At 44.5% G+C, this 9184-nt stretch overlaps 1 protein-coding gene across 5 annotated transcripts in view; it reads right to left on the reverse strand.

Moving 5' to 3' along the window:
• Positions 1–9184, reverse strand: part of LOC109477101 (C-type lectin domain family 4 member M-like) — a 33776-nt gene that overhangs the window by 22397 nt on the left and 2195 nt on the right. For 2 of the 5 annotated variants that reach the window (XM_019778153.1, XM_019778149.1), the window contains exon 1: positions 7743–8021. The exons of 2 other annotated variants lie outside the window; for them this stretch is intronic. The gene's annotated coding sequence lies outside the window, so the exon portion shown is untranslated. Of the gene's footprint in view, positions 1–7742; positions 8023–9184 lie in introns of those variants that run through there. One more of the 5 variants, XM_019778152.1, reaches the window with a different exon arrangement.

Consider the following 9184-nt stretch of genomic DNA (forward strand, 5'->3'; position numbering starts at 1 on the left):
CGCTGTGCGCTCAATTCTGCTTTTAAATTAATTCTTAAGATTGTGAAGTCGTCAGTTCCTCGGCGGTCCAGACAGAATGAAAAATACGGCACCGCGCTCTCAATCCTATACGTCGGTTTCTTCAAATTGGTGAGTTGTCAGTTCGTTGGCGATATGATAGAACAAAATACGCCGCCGCGTGCTCAACCCTACGTCGGTTGGAGAGCGTCCGGTGAGGATTGTAAACTCTTCAGTTCTTTGGAGGATCGGCGGAACAAAATACGGAGCCGGGCGCCTATTCCTGCTTAGAAATTGTGAAAAATTGCGGAAAAGCGACCACATCTTCTGCAAATCTGTAGAACAAAAGACGGCACTGTGTGGTCGATTGTAAAGTCGCCAGTTCTTTGGTGGATCGGCAGAACAACATACGGTGCCGTGCACTCAGTCCTGTAGTGTCTCTTGTTGAAGATCGTCGTCAGTTTTTTGGCACATCGGTGGAACAAAATACGGCGCTGGGCCTTCTTTCCCGCCTCGGCATTTGTGACTGTGAAGTCGTACTTTTCTTGCGGATCGGCAGAACAAAATACGACGATGTGCGCTCGTTTCTGCTTTTGAGATTGTCGAGTCGTCAGTTCTTTGGCGGTCTGGATAATCTCCAAGCAGATCTTTTGGTGGCCGAAAAAGATAGTATCCAACACGCGGACAGTATCCAGCCGGTTGGATGGGCCGGCTGTCAGAAAAAAACGGGGCATAGAAAAAGGTCACAATCTTCCCGTTCAACCTCTGCTTGTAAAGTAGGTCTGGACAGAATAGAATAAAACACGTCCACGCACTCTCAATCCTACGTCGGTTTCTTCGAATTGTGGAGTTGTCAGTTTTTTTTTAGAAAAAAAAATACGCCGTCGCTAGCTCAACCCTTTGCCGGTTGGTGAAGATTGTAAACTCTTCAGTTCTCTGGAGGATGGACGGGACAAAATACGGTGGTAGGCGGTCATTAATTCCTGCGTCGGTTCTTAGAAATGTTGGAAAAGCGGCCACATTTTCTGCAAATCGGTAGAACAAAAGACGGCACCGCCCGGTTGATTCTTCGTCTCATCTTGAGATTGTAAAGTTGTCAGTTCTTTGGTGGATCGGCAGAACAAAATACGACGCCGCGCTCTCATCTCTGCATCAGTTCTTCAAATTGTAGCCTGGGATCCAGTTTATCGTGGTTCGAGCGACCTCCCTTCGGGCCTGTAGAAGCTCCCCCACCGCCAAGGTCTACTAGGCTCCCGGTAATTTTTTTGCATGGCGGGAGGTAATTCACCTGCTATGCAAAACTCCTACCTAGTGCCTAATTATATTTTTTTTCGGGTGGACAGGAGAAAATACTGCACTGTACCGTGTGCCGATTCCTGCGGTGATTCATCTGTTTGTGAAGTCGTCAGTTCTTTGGATATTCGTACGGAACAAAATACGGCACCGTGCGATCAATCCTGTAGTGTCGGCTGATGAAGATTATAATTTCGTCAGGATTTTTTTGGCGATTGACAGGACAAACTACTGCATCATGTGCCCCTTCCTGCGTTGATTCTTTTGTTTGTAAAGTCGCCAGTTCTTTGGTGGTCTGGACAGAACAGAATACGCAGCCATGCGCTCAATCCTGTAGTGTCCACTGTTAATATTGTGAACTTGTAAGGTTGATGTTGCGGATCAAAAAGACAAAATACTGCACCGTGTGCCCATTCATGGGTTGGCTCTTCTGTTTAAGACATAAAATAAGGTGCCGTGCGCTCAAAATTATGTATGCAGTGCCTGTTGTTGAGATGGTCAACTGGTAGCACGCGTCGGGCCTTCTTTCCCTCTTTCCCGCGTCGGCATTTGTGATTGTGAAGTCGTTACTTTTTTTTTGCGGATCGCCAGAATAAAATACGGCGCTGTGCGCTCGTTTCTGCTTTAAAATTAATTCTAGAGATTGTCAACTCGTCTGTTCTTCGGAGGTCAAGACAGAATGAAAAATACGGCGTCGCGCTTTCAATCCTACATCGGTTTCTTCGAATTGTGCAGTTATCAGTTCTTTGGCGATATGCTAGAACAGAATACGCCGCCGCGAAGTGAACTCTTCAGTTCTTTTGAGGATCGGCGGAGCAAAATACGGAGCCGGACACTTATTCCTGCATCCGTTCTTAGAAATTGCGGAAAAGAGTCTACATCTGCAAATCTGTAGAACAAACAATGGCACCGTGCTGTCGATTCTGAATCGAATCTTGAGATTGTAAAGTCGTCAGTTCTTTGTTGGATCGGCAGAACAAAATACGGGCCGTGCACTCAGTCATGTAGTGTCTCTTGTTCAAGAATGTCGTCCGTTTTTTTGCGGATCAGCAGATCAAAATACGGCGCTGTGCGCTCGTTTTTGCTTTTAAATTAGTTCTTGATATTGTCGAGTCCTCAGTTCTTTGGCGGTCTGGGCTGAATAATAAAAAAAAACACGTCGCTGCACTCTCAATCATACGTCGGTTTCTTCGAATTGTGGAAATACTCCGTCGCTGGCTCAAGCATTTGCCGGTTGGCGAAGATTGTAAACTCTTCAGTTCTTCGGAGGATCGGCGGAACAAAATACGGTGACAGGCGATCATTCCTACATCGGTACTTAGAAATGTTGGAAAAGCGGCCAAATTTTCTGCAAATCTGTAGAACAAAAGACTACAGGACTACTAGGCTCCCGGTATTTTTTTGCACGACAGGAGGTAATTCACCTGCTATGCAAAACTCCTATCTTGTACCTAATTATAATATAATTGAACTGGGTGGCGGGGACGGTCTTCATGCCCGACGGGAGACCGCCCAACCAACACCGACCGCACGCTCTTGCTTGTGTCGGTAGTTGACAATTTTGACTCGTCAGTTCTGTGGTGGTCCGGACAGAACAAAATACGGCGCCATGCGCTCATAGTGTCAGCTGTTGACGATTGTGAACATGTCGTTTTTTTTCGGATAGGCAGGAGAAAATACTGCATCGTGCCGATTCCTGCGTTGATTCATCTGTTTGTAAAGTCGTCAGTTCTTTGGAGATCCGTACAGAACAAAATACGGCACCGTGCGCTCAGTCCTGTAGTGTCGGCTGATGAAGATTGTAAACTCGTCAGGATTTTATTTGGCGATTGACAGGATAAAATACTGCGTTGTGTGCCCATTCCTGTGTTGATTCATGTTTGTAAAGTCGTCACTTCCTTTGTGGTCTGGACAGAACAGAATACGCAGCCATGCCCTCAATCCTGTAGTGTCCACTGTTAATATTGTGAACTTGTAAGGTTGATGTTGCGGATCAAAAAGACAAAATACTGCACCGTGTGCCCATTCATGGGTTGGCTCTTCTGTTTAAGTCGCCAGTTCTTTGATGATCCGGACATACCAAAATGTTTGTTGTTGAGATGGTGGAATGGTAAGTTCTTTTTCGAATCGGCAGAACAAAACACGGCACCATGCACTTATTTTTGCGTCCGTTATTGAGATTGTTAACCTCTCTGTTTCTTTGCGGATCGACAAAACGAAATACGGTGCCAAGCACTCAGTCCTGTAGTGTTTTTTTGTTGAAGGTTGTCTTAAGTTCTTTGGCGTATCGGTAGAACAAAATACGGCGCTGGGCGTTCATTCCTTTGTCGGCACTTGTGATTGTAAAGTCGTTATTTCTTTTGCGGATCGGCAGAACAAAATGCGGCGCTGTGCGCTAGTTTCTACTTTTAAATTAATTCTAGAGATTGTCGACTCGTCAGTTCTTTAGCTGTCCAGACAGAATGAAAAATACAGCGCCACGCTTTTAACACTACATCGTTTTTTTTTTAAATTGTGCAGCTGTCAGTTCTTTGGCGATATGATAGAACAAATTAAAATACACCGCCGCTTACCTAACCCTACGCTGGTTGGTGAAGATTGTAAACTCTTTAGTTTTTTTGGCGGATCGGTAAAACAAAACACGGCACCGGGCGTTCATTTCTGCTTCGGCACTTGTTATTATGAAGTCATTATTTCTTTTCATAACGGCAGAAAAAAATACGGTGCTGTACGCTAGTTTCTGCTTTTAAATTAATACTAGAGATTGTCGACTCGTCAGTTCCTCGGCGGTCCAGACAGAATGAAAAATACGACGCCGCGATTTCAACCCTACATCGGTTTCTTCGAATTGTGAAGTTAGTTCTTTGGCGATATGATAGAACAAAACACGCCGCCGCGTGCTCAACCCTACGTCGGTTGGTGAGGATTGTAAACTCTTACAGTTCTTTGGATGATCGGCGGAACAAAATACAGAGCCGGGCGCCTATTCCTGCATCGGTTCTTAGAAATTGTGGAAAAGCGTGTACATCTTTTGCAAATCTGTAGAACAAAGGACGGCACCTTGCGGTCGATTCTGCGTCGAATTTTGAGATTGTAAATTCGTCAGTTCTTTGGTGGATCGGCAGAACAAAAAGAACAAAATACGACGCCGCGCTCTCATTTCTACGTCGGTTCTTCAAATTGTAGCCTGGAGTTTAGATTATCGTGCTTCGAGCGACCTCCCTTCGGGCCTGTAGAAGCTCTCCCACCGCCCAGTTCTACTACTAGGCTCCCGGTAAATTTTTGCACGACGGGAGGTAATTCACTATGCAAAACTCCTATCTGGTACCTAATTATAATATAATTGAACTGGGCAGCGGGGACGGTTTTCATGCCCGACTGGAGCCCGCCCAACCCACCGGACGCTCATGCTTGTGTCGGTTGTTGACAAATTTGACTTGTCAGTTCTGTGGTGATCCGTGCAGAACAAAATACGTGCGCTCAATCCTGTAGTGTCGGCTATTGACGATTGTGAACATGTCGGGCTTTTTTCGGATGGGCAGGAGAAAATACTGCACGGTGTGCCGATTCCCGCGTTGATTCATTTGTTTGTAAAGTCATCAGTTCTTTGGAGATCTGTACAGAACAAAATACAGCGCCGTGCGCTCAATCATGTAGTGTCGGCTGTTGAAGATTGTGAACTTGTCAGTTTTTTTAGGCGATTGACAGCACGATATACTGTACCGTGTGCCCATTCCTGCGTTATTTCATCTATTTGTAAAGTCTTCAGTTCTTTTGTGGTCTGGGCGGAACAAAATACAGAGCCATGGGCTAAATCATGTAGTGTCCACTGTTAATATTGTGAACTTGTCAGGTTGATGTTGCGGATCAAAAGGACAAAATACTGCACCATGTGCCCATTCATGGGTTGACTCTTCTGTTTGTAAAGTCCTCAGTTCTTTGATGATCGAACATAACAAAATACGGTGTCGCGTGTATGCAGTGTCTGTTGTTGAGATTGCGGGCTGGTAATTTTTTTTTTCGAATCGGCAAAACAAAACACGGCACCATGCACGCATTTAGTTTTGCGTCGGTTGTTGCAATTATGGACCTCTCTGTTGCTTTGCGGATCGACAAAACAAAATACGGTGCCGTGCACTTCGCCCTTTAGTGCCTCTTTTTATAGATTGTCTTAAGTTCTTTGGCGGATCGGTAGAACAAAATACGGCACCGGGCAGTCTTTCCTGCGTCGGCACTTGTGATTGTGAAGTCGTTACTTTTTTGCGGATCGGCAGAACAAAATACGGCGCTGTGCGCTCGTTTCTGCTTTTAAATTAGTTATTGAGGTCGAGTCGTCAGTTCTTTGGCGGTCTGGACAGAAGAAAAAAAAACACGTCGACGCGCTCTCAATCCTATGTCGGTTTCTTCGAATTGTGGAGTTGTCAGTTTTTTTAGAAGAAAATACGCCGTCGCTAGCTCAACCCTTTGCCGGTTGGTAAAGATTGTAAACTCTTCAGTTCTTTGGAGGATCGGCGGAACAAAATACGGTGGTAGGCGGTCATTCCTGCGTCGGTTCTTAGAAATGTTGGAAACGCGGCCACATTTTCTGCAAATGTATAGAACAAAAGACGGCAACGTGCGATCGATTCTGCGTCGAATTTTAAGATTGTAAAGTCGCCAGTTCTTTGGTGGATCGGCAGAACAAAATACGACGCCGCGCTCTCATCTCTGCGTCTGTTCTTCAAATTGTAGCTTGGGGTCCAGTTTATCGTGGTTCGAGCGACCTCCCTTCGGGCCTGTAGAAGCTCCCCCACCGCCAAGGTCTACTAGGCTCCCGGTAAATTTTCTTGCATGGCGGGAGGTAATTCACCTGCTATGCAAAACTCCTACCTAGTGCCTAATTATAATATAATTAAACTGGTCGGCGGGGACGGTCTTCATGCCCGACTGGAGCCCGCCCAACCCAACGCACGTTCAGGCTTGTGTCGGTTGTTGACAATTTTGACTCGTCAGTTCTGTGGTGGTCCGGACAGACCAATGCGCCATGCGCTCATAGTTTCTGCTACTGACGATTGTGAAATTGTTATTTTAGAACAGAAGACGGCACCGTGCGGACAATTCTTCGTCGAATCTTAAGATTGTAAAGTCGTCAGTTCTTTGGTGGATTGGCAGAACAAAATACGTCGATGCGCTCTTATCTCTGCGTCGGCTCTTTAAATTGTAGATTTGGATCCAGTTTATCGTGGTTCGAGGCGGTCTTCTGGTCTGTATAAATATTATACCGCCCAGTTCAACTAGCTATAGGCTCCCGGTAGATTTTGCACGACGAACGTAATTGGACTGCGTGGCGGGGAAGCTCTTTATGCCCTAAGGGAGCCTACGCAAACCACCGCGCGCTCACGCCTGTGTCGGTTGTTGAGATTTTTGACTTGTTAGTTCTTAACTTGTCCGGAGAGAACAAAATACGGCGCCGTGCGCTCAATCCCATAGTGTTGGCTACTAGTATTGAAGATTGTGATTTTTTGCCGATCGACAGAAGAAATACCGCACCATGTGCCCATTTCTGCGTTGATTCATTTGTTTGTAAAGTCTTCAGTTCTTTAGTGATCCGGATAAAACAAAAAACGGAGCCGGTGCGCTCAATTCAGCATGCAGCCTCCGTTCTTGAGTTTGCGGACTTGCTAGTTCTTTTGCGAAACGACAGCACAAAAAGGGCACCGTGCGCTCATTCCTGATTCCGTTGTTCAGATCGTGAAGTCGTCATTTCTTTTTGTGTTCCGAAACGAAATACGGCGCAATGCACACAATCCTGCAATGTTGGCTGTTGTATTTTTTTTCTTATTGAGATTGTGGCTCTTTTCTTGCGTATCGGCAGAACAAAATACGGCGCCGCGCACACCTTTCTGTGTGGGCTCTTGGAGTTATCAGGAGTCGTCAGTTCCTATATGGGTCAACGGAAAAAACCCTACGCTGTGCGCTCAATCGATTCTTTATAAAGACGAAGGCCTCACAAACTAAGTAACATTGGTATATGAAGTCTTATTGTTGCTTTGCAAACATTCACAGGCAACTACTGATGAATAAATTGTAAATGTTCGCCCCGTACGGCATGATTTTTTTTTCACAAAACGAGTAGGAAAGTCAACATTACTCAATAATTTCAACAATGAAAGAGAAAAGTTTTGTTGTAAGGAAAATGTTTTAAAGAAAGACAAGGAAAGACTCGGGAAATATTTTGGGAGTTGACGTGTGGTGCTTGAAGTAGGCTCTATCAGTTGGTGCCACCTACCTTTTCAAAAAGAAAACCACTACAATAAAGCTTTCGCATGTTAACTTAACTTAAACTTAACTTTTAACAGACCAGTTTCGTAACGACTCTACGAACTTCTGCTACTTGTATAAACCAGGCTCCTGCATACAAAGCTTTGACAGGGAAGACGAGATACAGAGTAGCTGGAAACATATTAGCTCACCGTTGGAAGCTCTTGGTTGAACTGTTGGTTGCGAGCTAGGTTATCGCTGCACAAGGTGGCTGGGAAGTTCTCACGGATATCTTCGTTGTCTAAAGTTGTCTCTCGAAGAAGTGCGGCGTGAGGCGCTAATGCTGTCACTTATATTACAATGTAATGCGTAGGAGTTTGGCTTGAACCATCATCTTATTGGCTAAAGGTATTCTTGAACCATCATCTTATTGGCTAAACATATTCTTTTGTACGCTGTACTTGCGTACCCGTATGTGCCACTGGCTTTTTCAAAGAGAGCTGATGCACTGTGACATGTTGGAGGGAGTGGCGCAAACAAGTGGATGTTGTGGGTGGGTGATGGGTGGAGGAAACAACGAACGACACCTATGTAGTTGGATAATATACAACTGTTCGTTTGTCACCGAGGGAGTTTGTCACCGAGAGACGGTTTCCGTGCAAAATCCGTCGGCGGCAAAACCGTCACTCGGCCGCATAACTCGCGTCGCTCCTTAACCCCCCCCCAAAAAAAAGAAAATTAACGGCGCCGCATCAGAAGTCTCCGAAGTAGGCCGGCCCATATGTGCCACTAGTGTTTTGAATATAATTTTGATGTATCATAGAAATATATAATTGGCGCGATCATGTAATATTGACGCCTGATCTTTATCTCTGAGTGAGGTAGTACAAATCACGGCGGTCAAATTCTAGGGTAAAGTTTCGAATTTGGGAGGGGTATCAGGTTACCGGGGGTTCCGCGCGCCGGTTTCGCGGAGCCATTCTCAACGGTAAATATTTTCTTTTTTTTATTAAAAAATAAGAAACAGTTTCAGTCAAAATGTGATAAAATCTGCGCTACATATACTTCAAATGTTGTTGTTTTGTTTACAGCACTGAAATGTGTGTAAAACAACCCTCACGTGCGTTAAATGCTTATTTAACACACAACTCATTTAAACCGGTCTAGATTCCTCCCAAAAATTCTCAGTTTTTGTATTTTATAAAACATTACAACAAAATTGAGATTTTTTTAATTTCAAAGTTTAAGTGTTAAATATGACAAAAAATGCAATTCTTTAACGTCCAAGACCAATAATTCCAGAATGCCGCCATCTTTTAAAAACCATCCGACACAGATCGAGATATTTGTCTTGTCTACAATTTAAAACATTTCTGAGGTAAATTGAATTTGTTTTAAATGATGTTTAAATACCATGTTTGTAAGCATTTCAGGCAGAATGAATAAGTGTATGGGATCCGCGAAAACAAGAATTACTATCTTCAAGTTCACCCGAAAAGACGACAGTGACTTCGTTATATGTTACATATCCACTACAAAATGGCGGCATATATGCACTGTCCCGAAATCGGTTTATATTTGTGGAAAGGTGGCCTTTTTTACTGTTAGGCGTAACCTATGTAAAAAAGGGGCTGGAAGTAGCGGGTTATATAGC

Source organism: Branchiostoma belcheri, unplaced genomic scaffold, assembly GCF_001625305.1.
Source record: "Branchiostoma belcheri isolate BF01 breed outbred unplaced genomic scaffold, Haploidv18h27 scaffold4, whole genome shotgun sequence".
Lineage (NCBI taxonomy): Eukaryota > Metazoa > Chordata > Leptocardii > Amphioxiformes > Branchiostomatidae > Branchiostoma > Branchiostoma belcheri.